We start from the raw sequence: 24,674 nt of genomic DNA on the forward strand, positions 1-24,674 counted from the left end.
GCTTTAGGATACAAATACTTTCTCACTAAGACTCACCAAAAAACAAGATGAAATAATAGAATCCAACCTCTGATTATGATTATGGAAGAAACCATATTAAAGACACTCTTTGATGCCGGGAAAAAAATAATTCTGCTAAATATTCACTTTCTTGCAATACATTTAGCAATTATTATGCAGAGATACTAGTTTTTCTTCACATCTCTGATAGAGGGACTGGGGTAAGCAGTGATCTGTAAATTCATTTACAGTAGCTTGTCACTGACCCTTAACAAACTTGGACCATAAAGACAGCTGAACGCGCTGGTGCAGAGACTTCCTAAATGCAAGAGAGATCAACATCAGCTAGACATACACTTACCATTTCAGACTGACCATAGCAGTAGCTCTACTAATCAGAGAGATGAAAGGATATGCAGTCTGTCAGAAAAGCGAACAAAGACCTGTGGCTGCAGGAGAAAAGCTCCCTGCTCACTGGCTTAGGATGCTTCATTTGCACTATTTGAAGCAAAACAGCTCCCATCAGGAGGTTTTTGACCACCCATTCTCTTTCATTTCACAGTGGAATTAGGTGATATAATCTATAGTTAATTGTTTGAATTCTTAGAACAGGCTGAGTAAGCAGTGACATAGGCTGGGCCACGCTCGTTTAATACAGCATTGGCAAACAGAAGGCTAGATCATCACTGTACTCACATCCGCTGCATGAAACAAACCCATGACCTCTTGGTCAGAGAGCTGTGTCAGCCTCTTCGAGGAAAGACTGTGTCCAGAAAGATGAAACTCAGCATTAGGATTTCACCTTCCTAGAGCTGCCAGACCAGTAGTTCTACCCTCTCCAGGTGGGTAGTACTTTTCTGCTATCGGAGGAAATAACAGCTTCAGTTCTTTACCTCAGCTCTACTAACTCACTGCTAATTTCTGGCTCTTTTGTACCAATGAGAAGAGCTGTCATGTGCTTCAAGCTTCACAGAGGCACCATTTCTAGCCCTATTTTGAATGAGCTTATGGGGTAAAGGCATGGTGGAAGCTAGCAGGTAGTTTGAAATCATTACACATCTGCACATTTAGTCCTTCCCTGTATCAGTCCAAAGAAGAGGAAATAATTTCTGACTTGAGGAAGTCCAACCTGCCCCTTGCATTTTACTTGGAACCAGGCACAGCTGCAGCACACACGCTTTGCACATCGCTCTGCTGGATCAAATGGCAGCACAGGGGGTTACGAGGAGTTATACAAAGGAACAAGACTGAAGCCAACACCCATAGCTCCATAAGCGTGCAAGCAATAGAGAAAAGGGATGTTTCTTTCAGCAGCTCTCTCACCCCGGGAAGCAACTGCTGCTTTCCTTCTCCTGTTCCACTGCAGTGCTGTTTCACACCCGTTCACCTCACGCACACTTCAGGGTACACACCAGAAAAGCCAAAATCCAACAACAGTAGGTGAGGGTCACGGCTATCTCAGAGCCTTGGTTTCATCAAGTTGTTTTGCACTTGGAGGTAAGAGATGCATGCTTAGTTTTGGAGAAGGAAGTACTCGTGAAGAGTTTTGGACTGTGTTATGCCAATAAACTGCTCATTCTGAGAACCAGACAGTCACATTTATTCATCAAGATTACCCAGATACTAATACCAACAATATTTCTTAAAAAAAAAAAGTTATATGGATGACACAAAAGAATAGTTTCTAAAAACCAATTCTAAATTAATTTATGAATAAATGTCAAGTTTGAAAATGGATGAAAGCACTCAAAACAAAGACATGTCAAGCCATATGTGCAAATAATAAATATATCTTTATCTGCCAACTATTGTAATCTTCACTACAAGCACTAGAAAAACCTCTTTATGCATGATGAAAGTGGCAAGGTTTACCCCCCTCTCACTCTGCTATCATTTTTTATATCTCTGTTTAGATTTTAAATAATTTTCTACAACTCAAGGCCAGGGTAGATACTTGCTTTGTGTGTAAAATGAAGTGATAAACATTTCACTGTCCACAAGCATTCAACATGCATCATTTCACCCTTTACAAATTGAGTAGGTTCAGCACAGAAAACATTTGGCAATGGTCTACAAAAAACATTTCACAAATATATATGTTTTTTTTTTTTCTTGCTCCTACCGCCCATTCAGAACAAGCTGAGGAAGCAGCATAGAGACGGGAAGAACACAGAGAAGGATTCACATTGTAGGTCTTTCCTCTCACTTCACCTTCTCCCGTGCATTATTTAGCACAGGAAGCAACTTCATTCATGAAGCTTAACAAGTGCACTGATATTAATCCAGCAATGAGAAGTCAGTGTCCATATCAGAGTTGTTCTACTATTACTGTTTTCTCCCACTTTCCATTTATTTTTTGATATTTTATGATGCTTTCTTAAGCATCTTATACAGGCCTAAATCACACAGGTTAAAAAAAGTTAACAGCTCTGTCTTAGGAACTCTTGGTCCCTAAATCTAGTACAGCAAACAAGAAGAGACATGGAGCTTGATTAGTCTATATTGCATGTGTATTTCAAAACTGTCACTTTGAACTACAATTTTAAACACTTATTTTAATAGCATTTGTCACATAACCTAATAGGATAATTGTATTTGCTCAAATACCTTTAAAAAAGTGCATGGGAAAGGTCTGGGGTTAGCATTGGAGCATAAGAGAGGTAAGAGGAAAAAAAAAACAAAGACAAAAAACTCAACCACAAACCAACAGCAAACCAAGCTTCTTTTTGTTTGAGAACTTAGTTACCAAAATATATTCAGCCACCACTGCAAATACTCCTGTTTCAATGGGCTTACTTACACTTCATTTTCACCTCAAGGAAATGACTGTGTCACTAGTGCCTGGAGCAAGCTGCCAAATGACTTTATAGAGATTTCATTCTCTCCTTCCAAAATACTGCCCCTGTTCTCTGTTTCAGCACTTCAGGACAAGAAGGCAGACTGTAAGCACAACAAGAATGCGTTACCCCCACTAGTCCTGTATATTCAAGAGCAGAGATGTAAAAGCCATGCAAGTCACAGGTACGTCATTGATTAGATTGTCATTTAAGAGCCGAGCACACAGTGTCTCCAGGTCTAATTCCTGCCTCCTTGATACTGAAGGATACAGGGAGATCTGAACTTCGCAGGAAGCCATGAGCTTTCTCAGCTGGTTCCTTGGTATTTAAGGAACAAACTTCACATGCCATTGTATTTTTTCTCTCTCTGAATATAAATTGTATGTAATCACTTAAAAGGAGCATTTCTTAAGGTGCTTTCCAGCCAATTTTTACCAGAAATTATCACCATCAAAAAATCCTGAAAGTCAGCATCCCACTTCTTAGGTCTTTAAGAAATAATTATCATCCCCCTGTGAAGCACATCAGTATCCATCTGAATGTTACCTAGAAATGGAAGATGGAAAATACTACAGGAATTTATCTTTCAAAGGATGGGCTCTGATTATCTCCAGAACATTCAAACTCCTTATGGTCCATAGCACTTGGGAGCTATATTTTCTCTCTGGTGACCAATGACAGAACTCGATGGAATGGCAGGAAGATGTGCCAGGGGAGGTTTAGGTTGGACATTAGGAAAAGGTTCTTCACCCAGAGGTTGGTGGAGCACTGAACAGGCTCCCCAGGGAGGTGTCACAGTCCCAAGCCTGACAGTGTTCAAGAAGAGACTGGACAACACCCTCAGACACATGGTGTGAACTGTGGGTTGTCATATGCAGGGACAGGAGTTGGACTTGGTGATCCCTGGGGGTCCATTCCAACTCAAGACATTCTATGATTCTGTGATTTTGGTGCTCATAGAACAGAGCCTTGTAGAAATGAAAAGCTGATGGAAAAGCTATCTAATTGTAATAAAAGATATGAACACAAGTCACAGAATGCAAGAAAATCTTTACTCTTTAAAAAGAGAAGGAAGAAACTACATACATGCAAGCTACAGGTTTGGGTTTTTTTGCTTGCCTATTTATGTGCAATATTAACATTCCAGAGGTGCTTAAATCCTTTTTTTCCTGTGAATTTTTTAATTTTTCTTCCTTGCCCTGTATAAAGGAAGTGCACCTTATAATGCAGGAAATGCTGCCAGATGTTTTCCTTGAAAAACACCGAGGTAGTAAAGTTTTGGAAGAAATCTGCTGATCAAGCTTGAAGATTTGAATAAAATTTGGCATAAGCCACAGTGAAATACAAAAACTGGAACTAGTTTGAGGGGAACAAAAAAAGTATGCTTCTAGTTGAGTCTGTCAGAAGGGAACCTTGGCTTTCCAAAAGGAAACATTACTTTTATAAGACACTTTCTCTCCTGTCTATCTGATAAGGAGTGGCACATTTCAGGCATTCAGAGCATAAAGCAATGACAACAATGCAGAGTCACATGAAGCTGTTCTGTGCCAGCTGTGTAACCTTCCTGAAATTTCATTCACTAAAAGGTCAAGAACTTCTGGTACTACACATATGAGGCCTTTTACAAATTATTTGGAGTGCAACTGCCTGTAAGATTTTCCCTGCAGTTCAGTACAAAACTAACATTTCACCGATTTGCTTGGTAATGGTGACACATCGTGCAAGAACTACATTTGGTCTTCCGTGTTTTTATTGGAGCCAAGGGGCTGTCTGCCTTAGGAAAAAGGTTATAGGGGGTATGATGGACAATAGCAATTTCCAATTTTACCTCTGCAAATCATACTGTTTGTTACGATCCTACACAAAGAAGTTATCCACCTTGAAAACTATTCAAATGATCATTATTCAGAATTTTAAGTTCACAATTTTAAATTTTAAAAAATGAAGTCATCTAACCTGAAAGTATCAAGGATTTGGAAAACGGTATTCTGCTGGGCCTAATCCTAATGTGCTCAGTTATAAACAAACATACATAACCCAGCAAAATGTAGCCTCTGGCTTAAAAACAATCCTGTATTAAAGCCATAGGTAATCTGTCTTACATAATGCTATTTGCATTTTGTAATCCTGTTAAAAACACTTGTGACATCAAATCAATGTCTTCTGTTCACAAATGCAACATCCAAACCAGGAGTTGCACTCATATTGTAGAACTGCTTTTGGGCTTTTTCTTTATTTTATGAGTAGTCCTTTTGTAACACTTATAACACATAAACAGCACAGTGGTATGAACTGAAGTTTAGTCTTTTATTACAAATATAGATTAGAGAAGTATCATCTCTTGTCCTAGGAAATTAAACTTGAGCCTGATGTTCCAGTTTGGTGAATTATTCGCATCCATGGGGGATAGGACGGTAACACAAAATGTTGCCATTAATAAAGCAGATTAGAATCTTAGGGTGGGAAGTTAATACTAAACCTTTTGCTGACCCACATTACCCCACTTAAATTCTGAACAGCAATACAGTTTGTAGCATCAGAAAGTCCCAGGATGTCAGTAGATACCCAAAAACACTACACGAGTGTATATTCTGCCTTAGAATTTCCTAGAGACTTGACTTCATTCATCCCCCTGTGCACAGAGGTAAATGTTCTGTGTAGATAAACACTCTCTAAGTAGATGTGATTAAGCACCTGAAGTCTATGAGAGGTGTTTAGGAGAACTGCAAAAGTCAGATGTGATGGGGATCACAACTACTTCTGAGAAGCAGAAATGGTAATACTCCTGCCCACTCCTGCCAGGTGGTTATAGCACGTACCTAAGCATGGGGAGATCCAACTTCAAGCGTCACATGAGAAGAGCTGGTTGAGCCAGGCTGCTGGTGATTTACTACACAATGCAGGCTCATCAGAATGTCATCTGGCATACGAGCTCTCCCAGCCTTTCCCTGTTGGACAGGGGCTCAGAGCAGATGGAAACTTTTACGTAGCACACCCTGGGTGCTGGCAGATAGGACACACAGAACAGATACGACTCAGAACTTGTTAAGGCTACCAAAAAAAAAAAATAGAACCAAGATCTCCCACTTCTTCCGTGCCCTCACCAATGGAAAAAAAAGTGTTCTTCCTTCCAATACTTCTGAAACGTCCACCTGCAGACCAACTATAGACAGCCCTGTTCTGAAATGGAAAGAGGATATATCACAGAATTAGAGAGTAGTTAAAGTTGGAAAGGACTTCTGGAAGCCACCTGGTTTAAATACTTGCCTCCAACTCTGTTCATCATACGAACAAATTCAAAGTTAGATACAATATCCTAATCATTCCTTAATGCTTTTAAAGAAAGAAAGACAAGCACTTAATTGGACTGGTCTTCAGAGAGTTCTCATTTGTCACCATAAGGCAAAAATACTAAAAAAAAAAAGTGACATTGGGCAGGCTGGTTTGCTGCCTTATATCAAATAGTTCAAATTCTGGTACAGCTGAGTTTAACTTACGATGACAGGATTTCACTGTTAGTACATACAAACACAGACAGAGCTACATTTACAGATACGTTCAATAATGACACTAACATTTCTCAGAAAGATATCCTAGAGTCCAGTAGGCTTCCAAGCCCTGAGCTGGTTTAGTTTAAAGTCTGATGTTGTCTTTAAATTTGCAAATACAAGCACTACATGCGCTACTAAGCCTGGCATTCGCTTAGCATAATAACAAAGATCCATCCAGCTGAAGGTCTGATCTCTGACAGCAGCTAAAAGCAGATGCCCAAGGGAGAAGGATACATTTGCGGCAATACTCTCCCGGCCTTCATCAACCAAATGCTCAGATGCTTGCTGCAATTTCCCATTGCTAAACTCTATTGCTATGTCTTGATGAAGTACTAACACTTTTACACCACTGCTGCCATCAGAATAAATACCTCCAATTTCAGAAGCTATAGTATGCTATTTTAAACACTGCATGCTGTTAGTGGCAATGGTTGTAAAGTCAGCAATAAAGACTAGTACAGAAACTACACATAACACATATTGTGCTCCCATAAAAAAGGAAAAATACCATAAATTTTTTTCTGACGCTTTTTAAAGTGTGCATCAATTCCTTTATCTTGATTTTACTATCAAATTTTGGTCTAAAACAATATCCTGTATATTGTGGCAAGGTCTACAGAGTTTATAATTGTAGAGAAAAAAAAAAACATTAAATTCAAGTCTGTCCTATAGTTAGAGCCCTAGGAATCAGGACTGTGTTTGTGTGCATATCCAGTGTGGTCCAGGAACTGTTCAGCTGAAACCTCTTGAATCAGCCCCTTGTGCCCCTCCACAGCACAGTCACTGACTGAACTTTCACCTGCCTTTACAACAAGGCAGCTGGTAAACAGGACCGCCCCACTTGGGAATCCCAGCATCACAGAATATTAGGGACTGGAAGGGACCTCGAAAGATCATCTAGTCCAATTCCCCACTGGAGCAGGAACACCTAGATGAGGTTACACAGGAATGTGGCCAGGTGGGTCTTGAATGTCTCCAGAGTAGGAGACTCCACAACCTCCCTGGGCAGCCTGTTCCAGTGTTCTGTCACCCTCACTGAGAAGTTTCTTCTCAAATTTAAATGGAATCTCCTGTGTTCCAGTTCGTATCCATTGTCCCATGTCCTACCATTGGTTGTCACTGAGAAGAGCCTGGCTCCATCCTCGTGACACTCACCCTTTACGTATCTATAAACACTAATGAGGTCACCCCTCGGCCTCCTCTTCTCCAAGCTAAAGAGACCCAGCTCCCTCAGCCTTTCCTCATAAGGGAGATGCTCCACTTCTTTAATCATCTCTCCTGCAGTTCCCTGTCCTTTTGGAACTGAGGGCCCCAGAACTGGACTCAATATTCCAGATGTGGTCTCACCAGGGCAGAGTGGAGGGGAAGGAGGACCTCTCTCGACCTACTAACCACCCCCCTTCTAATACAGCCCAGGATGCCATTGACCTTCCTGGCCACAAGGGCATGGTGCTGGCTCGTGGTCATCCTGCTGTTCACCAGGACCCCCAGGTCCCTTTCCCCTACACTGCTCTCCAAGACGTCGTTCCACAATTTATACTGTAACCTGGGGTTCTTCCCACCCAGATGCAAGACTCTACACTTGCCCTTGTTATATTTCATTAAATTTTTCCCCGCCCAACTCTCCAGCCTGTCCAGGTCTCACTGGAGGGCAGCACAGCCTTCTGGCCTGTCAGCCACTCCTCCCAAGGGTGGACAGTTCCTGAAGTTTCACCAAGCAGCTCCTGCTGTGCATAGGCCAACCAACAGGAGTTGCTTGTATGCTTAAATGTAGGAATACCATCCCAGGTTGAGAATCCAACATTCCCAGAGACTCCCTAAGGCAGCTGAAACCATTACTGCTTACATAGCAGTCTCCTGTATGCAAGCAAGACAGGCAGGAAGTGTTTCATACAGAACTTAATGTAACCAAGAGAAACAGATAATGCATAAACAGAAAATATTTTCTGGGGTGACATTTGATCCAGCTGAAGAGACTCCCATCACCATCCAGTAAAGAACCATCAGATCCTGTCAGAGAGATTAGATTCCCCAGATGAGCATTACCCAGTGCAACAGAAACCAGTAAGTTACTTTTTCCATCCACCTTTTAAACAAACAGCTGTCTGACTGTGCAACAATGTTGGGGAAGTTATTCAGAGACAAAGGATTTTATTGTCTTTTTCAAGGAAAACACTAGAGCGACTCCCCAACATTTGCCATTACATTAAGCCTACTTCGCCTGCATCTGTTTTGCTTCCTTAATGGTTTCAAGATCAAAGGCATAATACCTACAATATACATTTTATCGAAGTTGCACTGAACTAAATGATGGAAAGTCATCAAAAGCCTAATTCAAGCTTCAGATTAATTCTAGAGGTATTACTCCCATTTTACATAGACAGCAGACCAGAAAAAGCCCTAAAGACTGAGACATTTTCATGAAATCTTCAAGTGATTACACCAGATAGAAAAATAAAACCTCACACATTCTCACACATTTTTCTCAAATACTTGAAGTAAATTCACTATATCACCAATGTTCCTGCAAGTACTTTAAAATACTACCCAGACAGGATTAGAACAGTGTTTCACACATGAAGGTTGCATCTACCACTTACAAGTTCTTACATCAGTCCAAGTGTAATCAGCTTCACAACTCTGGTTTCTCAAAAAACCCAAGCACAACATTCATTTTCATTTCTTTATATATACCATCAAGTGATTCCAACAGTTTTCCTTAGATAGGACCTTTGTACTACAACTGTCTTGAACTGACAGTGATGGGTGGCAGCACATCTTACACACAGGTTACACCTTAGGACCAGCTGGGAACTGGTGCTGACATGTAATACAGCCGTCACCTCATACGGTATCATGCCCACCTTCATTTCCTCCCCTCTAACCTTAAAAGGCACAGTTAATTTTCAGTTATCCCCAGCAGTAAAGGGGACAGATAATCGAAATAAAAAACCCACAGGGTAATACATGTGTATAGATATTAAGTTACAGAACACTCAACAGTATAACTGATGCCAAAGAGGTCAGTTATACTGTTAACTACAAATGGACACAAATCTCTTGACTAATACTGACCTCAAATCAGACAGCACTGCATAAAACTAACTCTCCTGCTCTCTGACCTAAGCTTGCTCACAGGAAGCCAATTTGGGCACTTTAACATTTATAGCACAGTTAATACTTAACCTGAAAAATAAATATAAATAAATTAACCTTAGCAGAAACCACAGCTTGGAGAATAAACAGAAATACATATAACGGAAAGCTTTTAATTTAAAGATACTGTACTATGATACTGCTAATGATTACAAATTGCCAGTGTAACACCAAACCCATTATCAATTCTCATGACAGCTGGCTGGATGTATAAAAGAAACTCCCCTCCAACACAAACCCCGCTACAAAATTTGATGAAATAAAGTCTCAAAACCCATCACCCTTGTGTCATCAAGTTTTGTGTCTGCTAATCTAATTAATCATTTGATTGCAACAGAACTTCATCCATTCATGCTAAAGATCAATTCAGTACGGATAATTTGGCCATGCTGGTTCTCCAAACTCTGTAACGGTGCCATTTCCCTCAGCCATCTGCACAATATTGCATTCCCTTTACAATATAGTTGTTAGCCTTACAGTGCTGAAGCACTACTCAGAATTAAACTACCTGGATATAAATGCAAGCTTTCCTTTCCACATCCCCAATAAGATGAATGACCTCAAATCCAGCTTCGTTAATAGCAAAGAAGACTTTTGATAAGAGAGGTACACCACATGAGATGCTTCTGAAAGTGGAACGCTTACACTATTTCATACACTGTTTTTAAACTCTGGTACTGAACAGTAGAGCAATAATATTTTTCTGATCCATGTGAATATGTTTAGTGGAGCAAGCTCTAATATTATTTTTAAAAGAGCTAAAAAAAATTTACTGCATAATACCCGTTAATTGTATCTAGGAGTTGTAATCATAAATTATAACCTCACTAGGACTGGTAGTGTAGGAACAGCCACAGCCTCAAAGAACACATAGAAGTTTGCAAAATAATTTCATATGAAAACTCAAAAGTCTAAGATACTTACTTTAAAGTCTGACTGCCTAATTATATTTAAGCATATAAGCCTTCTTTAAAGGAACGTTTAAGTTTTGTTTTATAGTTCTGTGCCTACTACTCCACAATGGCACTCAAAGTAAGATTTACATACTAATCATTTTCCTGTGCCTGAATAGTAGGTATTTAAAAATCTACCAAAGGATAGTAGAAACAGCAATGAAGGGATGAAGAAGAAGAGGGAACTAAAAAATGTTGCTCTTCTGGGTCCTACTTACAGACTTGCAAGCGTTTCATTCTGGACTCTGCACAAGTCTTTGTTTGAGGATTAGTGTTCAGAAACTGAATTACATTACAAAGGTTGAGTTACATTTTGTGTTCTATCAGAGAAGTGACTGTTTGGTTTTTTTTCCAGCAATATTTGGTTTTGATAGCTAATATTTAATGTTGTATGGCAATATATTTAAAAGTCCATCAAAGTGTTAAATTCAAAGTCATATTTCAAGGCAATGTCAACACAATATCAATTTAGTTCCTTTTTTGTTAATCATAAAACTAAATTAATATTTAAACTTGGGAAAAATTAATCTAATTACAATAAAATAATTCATTATTAAATGTAAATTCATAGTTCCACTAATCTGAATTCTGTTTTTGAAAAATATTAAATATTAGCCAAAGTAGTGCATTAGCTCACCACAGTGATTTATAAATTATTTCCCACAACCACGGACAAAACCTTCCACTAATGAAAGCAAATACTCAATTATTTTTATAGACTTGCTTGCAGAGACAGATGTCTCACTCCATTCTTCACCATGCAGGATAAGTCAGGCACTCAACTTCATTATTTTGCATCTTCAGAGAAATGTGTGCTCATTGTAACTTGTGCTAACATGCAATTTCATTTCAATATTCTGTCATAAAACAGATCATATACATATATATATATACACACACATATACATATACACACACACTAGTATTCTAGTATGTAGAATAATCACTGGAGCCTAGATCAAGACACCCCTAGAGAAAGGTCATTTTTCACTTGTGAGCAGCAAGATGAGGAACAGTTGTGCACTCTTTATGAGAAGAATCTTACAACTGATTGGTTTTTGTCCCATTTTTTTATCTTAATTCTTTGCCAATTCAGACAATACTTCATAGTTATAATTATCATACACTAAAATGATAGCTTGAAGTTTTGTTTCAGTAAGCAAGAAATCATAGCTCTATCCTCTTAGTAGCTATTAACAAATCTGTTCTCTCTGCTCTGTCTCTCTTCACTTTGTTATCTTCCACACTTGCTTCTGGTTTCAGCACTTTCATACTCTTATCTCTTTCATTCCAATTTATGTGTCTTTCTATTAGTAGTCAAACCAGTAATCTATATATTAGTTGCTAATTTGAACTTTCCTATCCAAAATAATAAAAATACTGTTATTTATTGACTTTAGCTTGCTTTGTGAAACTTTTGTCAGGAGTATGGTTAGTAATTGTTGGTGTGTCTTTCAATATAATCTCAGTTAACCTAAGCAGGGGGGGGAAACTCAGAGAAATCCTTGAGCTTTAGGACAGCTTTATCTCAGAAGTAAAAAGAAACACACACAAGCGTCAATACAACATAATGAACAAAAGGGCTAATCTTCCCACTAACACTAACTTTTGCATTAACCCTGGTGCTCATTTAACTTCCAACAGATTACAGCTACTGCACGTGTTCTCAGCAATAGTGTTTCTGTCACTGAATTTAAAGGACAGAATTCAGCCCTTGTAGGGAGTTGTCAAGCCTCATAACTTCAACTGAATTCTTCTAAAACCCAGATGCAAAAAAAAAAATCAATTATTAAGAGCAACTTCAGATTTATTTTTAGATGTTCGTAGGCTTCTAGACATAGAGGGGGAAAAAAGAAGCTAGGACACATATCTTCATAGTTCACTTGGCTAATGAGTCTTAATAAGAGTATCACAGGAATTAAAGATTTAAGTGTTGAATGCTGACAATTCTGCTAGTACACTAACCTGGATGCAATGAGAAACCTATTCCCATATTTCAGTGCTGAGGGGCTGACAAGGTTGTGAAGAAGTGCATAAAACTTTAGAAGTAACTTGAAGAAATTCCTCCAGATAAAGTTTTGAGGATAGTGTCTGCAAACCATCTACAAAGAACCTCTCCAGAAATTCTGCTGTTAAGGGAACTGTGCCTGCTGGAAATGACACTGGGGAAACTGGAAATCTGGGGCAGCATTTAAGGCTATTTTGTTGATGCTTCACTCCAGCACAACTGGTAGAATTGAAACCCTCAGAGAGCAACCAAAGCTCTTGAGACTTGCCTCTAAACAATACTGTGACTTTGAAACAATGGGACAAAGACTTTGTTTTCCTTACAGAAACTGTCTAGGTTTTAGAGGAAAATAATTCAAAGACAAGACACTACCACTGTAACTTGAGATGGTGCATGAGCAGTAAAAGCCAACACATGACATGCTGTAATTAAGCACCTACATTTGTAGCAAGAAACCTTAATAGGAATTAGTGAACATCATTGTTCACTAAAAAGTACGGTACAGCATTCCTGAAAAAGGCTATTTTATTCAAGTATTTAATTTTAGGTCCATAATGTTAAATTTTATCCATGATACTCTGAAGAACAAAATTACATGCTTTAAAGGACATAAATGTTATTAATAATAAAAAGGAAAAGAAGAATATGCAAATACTGGAGGATCTTCGTGAAAACATGCACTTTAATTGAGACAGAATTGCATTATTCTATAACTACAAGAGAGAATCTAATGAGAAAGGACAGTATTTTTCATTTTCAAATGAAGATGGACACTGTCTTGGAAAACACGCTTGAATTAAAATTACTGTACTCAATATAAAGGTAAATGGGCTAAACTTAACAAGTCATTATTTACACGTCAACCTACATAATACAATGAACTGTTCTGACTTCCATTGTAGGGATACAAAACCACAGGTAAGTTCTAAGCAGATGTATTTACTTTCATCTTACACTGAAAAAATATAATATTTAATGTTTATGAAATTCTGTGCATCTATATCATGTTATTTATTCAGTCATTATCTCACTGTATTTTTGCAGGCATAGACAGTCTTCAAGCATTTTCACTTGGAGTCATTAAACAATGTGTCTGCCCTCTGGTGGTCACACTCACCTTTATATATTGCCACATTTTAGTCTTTTTTAGGTTAAAAATGCACTTTATACAACTACTACCTACAAGGTCTAACAGATAATTTAGCTTTTAATCACACCGTGTTGGCTTGATTTCCAGTTATATAATTACTTATATTTCAACTTCATCATGCAGAAATAGCCCCCCAGAGTTTAAGATATTCCTTGTTTTGTCCCTATCTAGAACCAAGTATAGACACAATTTCTTAAAGCACTCAGAATACAGGAAAGCATAAAACTTGTAAAAATACCCAAAAGAAGACCTGAAGTTTCAATTTATATTGATTATATGAGATTATATGTTCAGTGTTGTCTGGGAGATGTTACACCTTGTAATACATCCAGATGCTGGCTACTAGACTCCAAGGTTTGAAAATAGATTAAATGCTTCCAAGGGAAGAGATGGATATTTGAAAGAAAGATCCTTTGCACATTAGAGGTGTCAGAGTTGTGCTATTCAGAAACTTCTATGATTTTGTATATCATACAAGATCAACATGGACAAAAACATTCAATAAGGAAGAACCAAGGTCTGTAGTCCAGGTATCAGCACTGCTGCTCTGACAGCCACATGTTAGTTCCCGTGACGGGAGCAGTCATGCAGTCTCTTTACTTACTTATACATCCAGGAAAAAATTAGAGAAAACTGTTTCCTAGCTCTAAGCCTTGATCATCAGAGAAGCAGTAGTGCTTTCAGAAGTTGTAAAAAACACCAAACTTCTGAAGGATTCAAAATACACTCAGTATGTAGCATGCTGAAATTGGATTTGTTGCTTATTTTACACATCTAACCAAAAACCAGCTCAAGTAGACAAAAGCAAGCCAAGCAGTACATAAGGTACATGCAACTCCAATATGAAGGGTGGTGGGTTCCTTCACACCCCCACAGATGCCCCAAACACCCCTGTAGTATGACTTGGATGGGGTGGCAATAATAGTGATAACAGTTCTCATGTGCCTCTATGTCCCCATCAAACCTATGCCTAGGGAAGGACAGTGACCCCTGAAACAAATGAACAGTCAGAAGACTGTAGCTTCTCTGCAACAGCCCCAAGAACATATACTCCCCCTTCTACCTTCATTGCCAAGATATTACCCATCTTGGGGTGTCTCTGAACTTCACTAGAAACAAATAATAAATAAGTGTGGTAATAAATTGAAGCAGAAACCTTTTACATCTGGTGAAAAGACCAAATCCTGTCCAACACCTCCAGTCACAAGGGCTCTTGTCTTCATGACTTACAGACTTGACCATTGCAAAACTGAAACGATTTCCTCACACTTGAGAGAAAGCAACAGCTTCTTCAAAACATGGCAGGACTCTGCAACACATCACGATGCAGACTCTGCCTTTTAGTGTTACTCAGAACTCAATTCATTATGTGGAAAATAGGTTGCCATTATGTCCTGAACCGATTTAACAACAACAACGAAGGCTAATCACACTGGAACCATTAAATTGCTCATAAGTGAAAACACCATTCACAGAGAACACAACTCTCCACAGCAGCCAGACCCAGAACACAGAACTTAGTGCTGCAAGATTCAAGAATGACTATAGGCCTCAGTTTATCCAACATTACATGCATAAACTCAATTTATGTTATTTTCTTTATTAATGCAGCACTCACCTGTTATAAACTTAAATCCTTAAATTTGAAAGGATGGGAAAGGAAAAGGAATATATCTCCGTTTTCCAAGCTTCAGTAAGAAATACTGAGAACAGATTAAAAAACAGTAAAGTGGCTAGCACAGTCCATTAACATCTCATCTCACCCAAAGCAAGAACCAGATTTTGATTGTATGTGGCCTTATAGCACTTTTTACAAAATTAACAAATTCATCTGAGCTGACAATGAAAAAATACCTTCCATTTTCAAGAAAAGAGCAGCAACTCAAGGGCATTAAACTTCCTATTGTCTATTTAGTTTGTCTGGCCACCCCAGCATTGGTTGGGGAGCATGGCAAAAGGACCCACAGATTCCAGCTTAGTCAACGTGGCAGTAACCAAGTTACTGAACCTGTTTATTCCAGCCAAAAAATAGCCATGGTCAAGGTTACCTCTTCCTGAAAACTGTAACAAGGAAGGCACATCAAGCACCTCCTGTATTTTTACTCCCTTAGAGATGTGAGCAGCAGCATTCCTTCTGAACACCGGAAAAGTAGTGAAGAGGACACACCGTCCCATTATGAAGGATAACTTATGGTGTACAAGCCTACTGATCAACAACACTGAATTCTTAAACTCTCTTGAAAAGCCCTTTAAATGACAGGGAATGTGCCATGAATATAAAAGGGGTAGGTAATGTTTTCCTTCTAATTGCTTGATTTGGTAATTCCTACGGAAAAAAAAAACAACTTTCACCAATAATAAGACAAATTCTTGTTTTCCTTCTACTGCTCCCCTTCAAGTAACTCATTTCCCTGCTTTTGATGTGCTCTTCAAAAGTCTGCTCTCCTGCAGGACTGGTTGTACTTCCCACCTCAAGCCAAGGAGCTATCCCACACTTCTACACGAGTTGTACATACACTCCCCCTCCATCTATTCTACTCAGAGCTTCCAAGACTGTTGCCTTTTCTCTTTCAGATTTCTAGTGAGTTTTATTTCTAACTCCCTCGCTTCTACCACTTCTTTCTAATGTGAAAGTCAGTAACACGTTTTGTTCTTCATCCTTCTCATACAGTAGTCCTCCTCATGGTTGCCTTTTTTTTTCATAATTCATTATCTTTGGTCTCTTTCTCTGAATTTGGTTCATTTCTACTATGCCTCCCATGCTACAATATTCAATGGAAAGACTTCCCTCGGCCAGTGCTTCTGCACTGGTCCATTAACTCTACAGTATTGTTCTTCACCAGTAGAACTGTTCCCTGACTCCAGATCTTGTACAAAAGCTGGCTTTTGCATCAACTGATTATATACAATACCTCTGCATACACAAACATGCACTGAGTCCTACAGTGCTGTGACACTGTAAAGGCAACTCTTTTACATGAACTCTCAAAATCAAGTTGGACAAACGCACGAATGCAGAAAAAGGGAAGATAGAAGTGAGACGTGCAGTTCAGAAAGGCAAAGAATATCTGTGCTCATGTACAAGCACTGTCAGCTCCTCACTTAGGAAACAGTCTAAAGGAAAACAGTATTTTAATATTTTGAGTGGCTGTCTGGAAAAGCTTAATTAGTGACCAAAGAACAACTCACAAAACCAGGATGATATGGAGCAACTTTTGTTTTCCTCAAACATGCTGTTAAACAGCAACAATTACATACTTTAAATTGGAGGAAATTAAAAGGTCATATATACTTGATGGTGCAGACAAAGTGTTGGGACAACTGCATTCCCCCGGGATACATCCAAATTCAATAGTCTTGCATCAGTATTAACAGAATTTAGAGCGACTACATTCATACTGATTCTGTCTGATTTAATTGACAATTTAGACAGCTAGTTCCTTTCTAATGCAGCTGTTTTTTAAAGTTATCACGTCCTCATAAGTTGAACTGGCCTTTTTTAGCTCACTTGGCTATTTTTGTGCATCCGAGATGCTCTGCATGAAACGCTGCTTTTTATATAAAGCTGGGTTGCTTAAAGTAGAATGGGGGTACTGTGAGCTCTTACAGAAACATTTTATAATTCAAGCTGTTATGCTTCCATACTAAAAAGTTAACAAGGGGAAAGCTGTAACCACATTATGAATTGAGCCATTTCAAAACCGAAACAGTGTAGGAAAACAGCGTATTCACAAAACGAATACTAAGATACATTTACCCTGATTCACAGAGCAAAACAAAAAAAAAATTGAAAGCTTCTTACAACAGTTAATAGAGGATCCAGATGAACATTTCTGTACTTATTCAACATTTACTAGAATGGAGAAGCTAAAGAGCAATCCAGAGGAGTATTTGCAATGCAATTAGGCCAGACAAGTAAGTCTGAATGTATGCCAGCTGCAGGGGCCTGCCCTTAATTCACACAATCAAATGTCTAGTGTGTCACACAGTGTCTAGCATCACTATCTCCAGTATTAAAAGTCTCATCAGATATGTACTTGTTTACTGATCATCTTAATCGGGGTCTGAACACATCTCTAGCTGCACCTTCTAGCAGTGTATATGTCAGTCCATCACCATCTGTCAGTTAAGGCTTCCACAGACAGAAAAAAAATTAATGCAAACAAATGTGTTCGGCACTCAAACTAAGCTATCATTCACATTTCAATATAAGACTTGAATTCCTTTTCAGTGTTCTTCAACTTTGACCCAGCTCTACCCCCTCCTTCACTGAAAAGGGCAAAGACAACAGCCCAGCAAGTGGGACAGGCAAAACAGACCTCCTTTGTTCACTTTTTCCCTTTCAGTTTTCTATTGAGGTAAATAACTGGAAGCTCAGCCAGCCTCCAGTAGCTCAGAAGAAAGCAAGATAGCTAGCTTGCAACTATCCTCTCCTGGTTAACAAACAGCAGGACAAAACTTACAGGGCATCGTGTTAATCTTATTATTGGAGATTAACTCTTTACAAATTCCCTTATAGTATATTTACAAGACAATGTTCACGAATGCATAAGTTACACTATCATTCATACTAAACTGAATAGGCAATACACATAGTTACCAATTTAAAATGCAACAAATTATCACTGCGGAGAAATTATAACTGAATTTTTTGAATACTATCAGCCCACTCAGGAAGGCAAAATCAAATTCATTGCATATTGCCCAGCAGACAGCCTCCTACATTATTCCCTCAGCTTACATTATCAAGATGTACTTTCTCTGTATAGGTTCCCATTTTACCAGCTCTGTTCATAAAGCATAACAAAATGAACACATCCAGTGAAAACCGAATAGCAGCTTTACTGTACTATTCCAATATAATGAAAGGTAAGTAATTGCAATTCAAGGTGATTTGGTACAATTGAATAAAACTACAGACTAACAGCAATTCCATGGCCACAGGCAAAACAGATTTAATTTTTAGGCTGATTGAGCTATTTGAGCTGTGCAATAATCTCTTAACGAAACCCCAAATCCCTTGTGTATTCAGTAAATTTTACGTCCAGATACCATGGAGAGTAATTCTACTACAAGAAGAAGAATGGGGACACTACCTTTTCCTGACTTTAAATCAGAATCCTCAAACCAATAAAATCTGTCAATTAAGAGACACATCTAATCAACCCTAAGAAATTCTAACTTGGTTACTAAAGCTTCTGCTCTCAGCTTTTGGCTACCAGAGAGGAACACCAAAGCACAACAACCTAGCAGGAGGTATCAGTAAGCATCCACTGGATTTGTTATTTCATTTCCTGAAAAAAAAGACCATTTCAAAAAGCTGAATTTTCTTATTACAATACTTCTTATAAAAAAAGAAAAAAAAAAAACAAAACAAAACAAAACAAAAAACAACCCATTCACCAACCGTGGCAAATGCGATAAATATTACACTTTCTGCAAGAAAATAAGGAATGATAACTAAGGCTCAGACTTTGGTGATCTCATTCACCTTGAACATTATTATGTTTGAGTATTTTTACTGTGGCCACTAAGACAAATTACAGAACTAAGATATCAATACAACTATGGTCAATTGTGGATTTATCCTGCGAGTTGTGAAGAGGGTTTCAGCTCCATCATCCATCAGCTGGTACACACTACCCTGACATCAGATGTGGTCACACAGCTGTACAGTTTTGTTTTAGCTACACTGCCTTTGCACAATGTAGAACGTGAATTCATTCAATGGATCCTAAGTTCTGTCAGCCCCAAGCAGCTTTCTGGTTTTGCGTCTTTACATTCAATATTCTCAGAATACTGTACTTCCCCAATTCTGTATTGATATAGTCTGACAGCTAATTTTAGACACCCAAGATGATTCCACAGTACTTCAAAATTTAAATTTGTAACTTTCACAGACTTCGGTATCAAACTCTTTAGCAACTCTGGTCACTTTCTTTACAATTTCTATTCAAAACAAAGGACCACCATCAACTAAACAAATGCCTGAGGCATATTCATACAAATGGTAATATCAGACAGGTTAGCCAGATATTAAAAATATGCTGCATCTGCAAGTCAGTTTTCTGACTTCTAGGTCCTTTGAGCTAGTATGTAACACTACAGTATCTTTCTCTTTCCAGCTGATATCCTTTGCCAAAGAATACCAGTAAGATGCATTTCTTGGCATATACACTGCTCTCAAACTCAATAAAGTCCGTATGCTTCTGACATTGTATAGTGACCTATTCCATGCACAGGCACATCTAATTACTATCCATAAACTATCACATTATGTTAAATTATGGAAGAAGGTGAAATTAGTAATAATGCACCTGTTAGATGCAATGAAGTTTGCAAGTTTAATCTACCTTTTCTATAATATACTTACAAATCAAAATGTATCTTAATACCCAGAAACAGATAAAGAAATACTCAAAAACAGGGAGTGTTAAAAGAAATAGAAACTCGGGTGGATAATACTGCCTTCTTGACTCAGTAGGAGGTTGTTTCGAAGGAACAGTGAAAAGCTGGATCTTTATGGATAAAAGAACATCTTATTTGATCTATAAGTCCTACTACTGTATAGTTACATTTCACATTTTTCATTGTTTAATATAACTATACAGACAGCTAAAACACAGCATTCCTTTAACAGCTTACTTGTCAATATGGAACAGCCTTATTGACTGGGCTGAAGCACACTATTATCTTAAATATTTAAACAGCTTGGCATTATTAATCAGGTACTGTTTACACTTTGACTTCAAAGCCGTGGTTTAAACACATTTCAGACTTCCAAACTAATACATCTGTGCTGAGGAGTTCAGCAGCAGCTGAGGATTTCGTTAATTATTACTTTTTCAACCAAAGAGCAAGTGTATCTGCTGCTTAGAATTCGTTGCAATTTCCTGCATTAATCGCAATCGAGAGAGAGGGGGGGCAAGACAAGGGCAATCAGGAACAGCTCAGGGATCCGGACACATTTTAGCTATTTTATATCTATACAAAATCGCCGTTGCTACTTGCTGCAAGAAGCAAAGCGTGGAAGGGAAAATAAATAAATAAATGCGTATATTTTTAAAAGAGCTGATAAATGGACGCGTAAGCCGCAGCCCGGCCCGCGGCGGTTCAGCACAGACAGCTCCCTCCCGCACACGCCGCCCTCGCCGGGCCCTCGCCCCCGCCGGCCAGCGCACGAAATGGCGACCAACCCGCTGAGGGATGTGGGCGCGTTGCAGCCACGGAGCGTGCCCGGCCGGGCAGAGACGCTCCGCGGCTGCGACGCGCCGGGGCCACCCAGCCCGCCCCCGGGTGGTCCCCACCGGCCGCCGCAACAAAGCGCCCGCGGCGCCGAGCAGGCTCGCCAGGTGCCTCCTCACGGCCGCTGTCGGCTGCGCCCGCACAAGGTCTCTGTGCATCGGGCACCTGCCGCTGCTGCCCGGGGAGCATGGGGGAGGTTCCGCGCCCCGCTCGCCCGTCCTCTCAGAGCATCCCCAGCACGGACGGCAGAGCCGGCACAGACGGCGGCTCCTCACCGTCGGGGCGGCCGCACAGCGCGGCAGCGGCACAGGGGCTGCCAGCACAGAGGCTGCCGGTGCGGCGGCGGGCGCGACACCTCCTACAGCCTGAACCGCGGCGCGGTGGCAGGGACGCTCAGGCCGGTACTCACGGGAAGCTGCAGCCCCTCCGCCCGGGGAGAGGGTCGAAGGGGACCCGCGACCGCACTCCTCCTGCCCGCTCGTCAGCCCGGCGAGAAGAGCCGAGCCAGGCGCGCTCCCGCGCCTATCACCTCCCCGGCACCCCCGCCCCCGCCGTACCGCGGGGCGCGCTCCCGCGGGGGGCGGGGAAGGCGCGCGTCCGCGCGAGCTGCGCCGGGCCGCGCGCGGCAGGGGGCGGGGGCGGGGCCGCGCTGGCCGCGGAGCGGGGCGGTCGCACCTGGGGCGGCGGCTCCATCTTGGGCATCGCCCCGCGGCACCGCCGGGCAGGGAGTGAGCCCCGGCCCTCCTGCCGACCCTCCCCCCTCTCTCAGTCTCTCCGCCCCCGGGTGAAAATGGGGGTAAAATCGTCGTCGTGCTCTGCGAGCGGACCTGCAGGCGGTGCCAGGTCTCTGCCTTCCCAGCCGCAAACTCGCGTAACCGCCGCCCCTTCTGCGGGTTGTGGGAGATCAGCGACCCGGCCCCCGGCCCGGCCGAGCAGCCCCCGCGCCGGTGTCGGGCGGCGGCGGGCGATCCATTGCCCTCCCCGGCCGGAGCAGCCGAGCACTCGCCGGGCACCCCCGCACCCGCCCCCTCAGCGCTGCGGGCCCTGGCAAAGGCGGCGTTTTAAATAGATGCATTATTTTAGCCAGGCAGTGCCCCTCTAAATAGATGGTTTCAGTTAGTTCCCAAACTGGAGACAAGGATATTGTTTTACGCTCGAGAATAGTCCTATTGAACTCGGTTGCGCTGTTCATACGTGTGTAGTTAAAACAGGGGTGTTTGCAGGATTGAAGCCAATAAGTTGGGCCGTTGTGGGTATAACAATACAGTAAGTTAAACTGACTTGGGAAAGACAGAGGGTTGCATTGCCGGCTTCTTCTGGGGGGCGGTGGAATCCTTGCGGCATGCCTGTTGTCCTGGGGACTGCCGCAAATAGCGGGGCCAGCGTCCTGCCCACAGCTCGTACCAGCACGTTCTGCACCAGTCAGAGCAAAATTGAATTAGGTTAAATTTCCAGTTCACAAGTTCAGGAAGTCAGATGCTTAGATGTGACCACTTGAAGAGAAGCTCTGGATGAGACCATTTGGAGAAGAGTCGCGGGTGAGGGTTATTTCAAGTAAACCTCTCTGCTGAACACACCTCTCAGTCGAATGCTCACCTTCCCTTCCACATCTTACAGTTCATTCAATGCCAGAAAGCGTTTTAATACAATTTTGAAACTTCTATGGACTATGCCCTATATTGCTCAAAATTAATCCAATTCTACATTTAACATGCAGTAAATGTGATTATCTGCTGCTGCTGAACTTGCTTTTGGATCAGCCGTTTTAGGAATAGCCTTTCGTGTTTTGCAAGGTGGCAACTTTCATAGTGGTTAACTCTTTATTATATATTTCAGGAAACAGCTTTCAAGGTGAATGCTACAGTGATAACTTAATAGTGCAGCACACAATGCCTAAGATGAGTAAAAAGCCCTTACCCTGCATCTCTGCAGAAACTCCATTATGACTCTGGCAAGTTAAATCTGAACAGCTGACCTACTGAAAAACAACACTCTACATGAATAACAGATTCTGTAAATGATATAGCACATGCATATAAATATCCAAAGGTTAAACAATAAGTCAGACACTACTGCTTCAGACTTTGGAGATATTCAAGCTCCTATCAATCTGAGGCCAGGATATTATTGTTTGAGAATTGAATATGGAAAGATCGTTAGATGGATCTGAAGAAAATTCTTTTTATATAGAGAGGGAAGTAAGAGCTTGAATTTACTGTGTACAACTAAATGTTCTTTATTTCTGTTTTCTTACATTTTTTTCTTGTTATACAACTCCTGTTTTTCCAAGTAATTTGTTTAATCTTAAATACAAAAACACTACAGTCTAAGAAAACATTCAGCAAAGCGTAAACAGGCAGGCTAAAACATTAGGATATCACCTGACTTTGCTTGCAAGATACCGTGTTCTGTGAGGAGAATATGTAACCACTCCTGGCTTTGAGAAAATATGGGTGTAAAATGCTGAGAGAAGCATGATTTCTCAGACAGCTATCTTTTTGCATCCTTGACAGAGTCCCAGTGGGACATGGCGAGCCAAACCTTCAGGAGGTGGACTGAAGAACTTCAGCACACTTCAGTGAGAAGACTGGAGTTGAAAATTTAACTTTCTTAAAAAGTAGAAGCAAAGATCTGGTTAGTATTTGGCTGACAAATCTACCAGATTTTATAAGCACAAACCAATGCGCTGGGGCAAACCACTTGGTGCAAGCTAGACCACAGAAACAGATGAAGAGATTTCACAGTTGCAGAAAGGGTGTAATAATCATCTTTATATTGATGTATGATTAGGCTGAAATGTTGCAGCTGGTATGATACCTTTATGATTCCTCTAAGAATTTAAACTACATGTTTTTTATATTACTGGATAAACAAATACACACATTCAATAGCACAAAGCAGAACTTTCCAAATGATGGCATACATATGATTATCATTAAACAAGTAAATTCAAAGGTTTATCCAGCCTATTACAGAGCTTGGAGCTACTTCTGCTGGTGATCTCATCCACTGTTGTGGATGGGTGCCATCCATACTGGCAGCTGGATGGTGGCACCAAGCAAAAAGAAACAGGTGGGCTTGTTGGCATAAACAACAACAGCTATCATGATAAGCAGAAGTTTTGTGGCTGAAGGAATATGAGCTTGCCGAGTTCTTCCCTGCTGTGGTATTTCTCCTCACTTTGCCTGCTGCAATTTTATCCATGGGTGGGCAGTTGCAAATGTAGTGTTTTGGCCTTCATGTTGATTTAGTATCAGCGTCGATTCACTTAGCTATCTACCACGATCTTCTATATTAATCTCGTTTTTTGTAATCTATCTAGGGAAGGATTGATCAGGTACATGACACGTTCACTTAATTGATACACGAAATTGATACACCTGATTGCAGTACTGCCACACATGAAAAGCTATCAAAATCTAATATGTGATGCGTATCAGTCATGATCTGGACAATTGCAAAGTGTTTTTAGGAAGAGGTTACTAAATGAAATATTCAGAGGGCTGGTACATTGGAAGAGGCTAGTGTTAACTGAAAATAATTATTTGATTTTTTTGTTCTTAGACCAGACTTTTTTAGGGATATGGAACAGCATCTTGGGTTGTTCATCTCACCTAACTTTAGATGTCTACTATGTGAATGTCTGCATCTGAGCTAGTCACTCTCTCCACTGAGTATAAAGGGAAGCAGAAATAGGCACTTTTAGTGTATGATTCATCTAACCTATTTTAGATGTCTACGTTAAGATGAGTTGCATCCTAGAAATGCCAGTTT

The 24,674-nt window shown here is 40.4% G+C and overlaps 1 protein-coding gene across 43 annotated transcripts in view; it reads right to left on the reverse strand.

Annotated features, from left to right (window-relative positions):
* Positions 1-21,466, reverse strand: part of NRCAM (neuronal cell adhesion molecule) — a 156,493-nt gene extending 135,027 nt beyond the window's left edge. For 15 of the 43 annotated variants that reach the window (XM_071803139.1, XM_071803174.1, XM_071803150.1 and 12 more), the window contains exon 1: positions 21,310-21,465. The gene's annotated coding sequence lies outside the window, so the exon portion shown is untranslated. Of the gene's footprint in view, positions 1-21,309 lie in introns of all 43 variants that reach the window. The other 28 variants (XM_065835974.2, XM_065835914.2, XM_071803252.1 and 25 more) reach the window with 4 other exon arrangements.
* Positions 21,467-24,674: the final 3,208 nt, after the last annotated feature.

The sequence above is a fragment of the Patagioenas fasciata genome, chromosome 1 (genome assembly GCF_037038585.1).
Source record: "Patagioenas fasciata isolate bPatFas1 chromosome 1, bPatFas1.hap1, whole genome shotgun sequence".
Taxonomy (NCBI): domain Eukaryota; kingdom Metazoa; phylum Chordata; class Aves; order Columbiformes; family Columbidae; genus Patagioenas; species Patagioenas fasciata.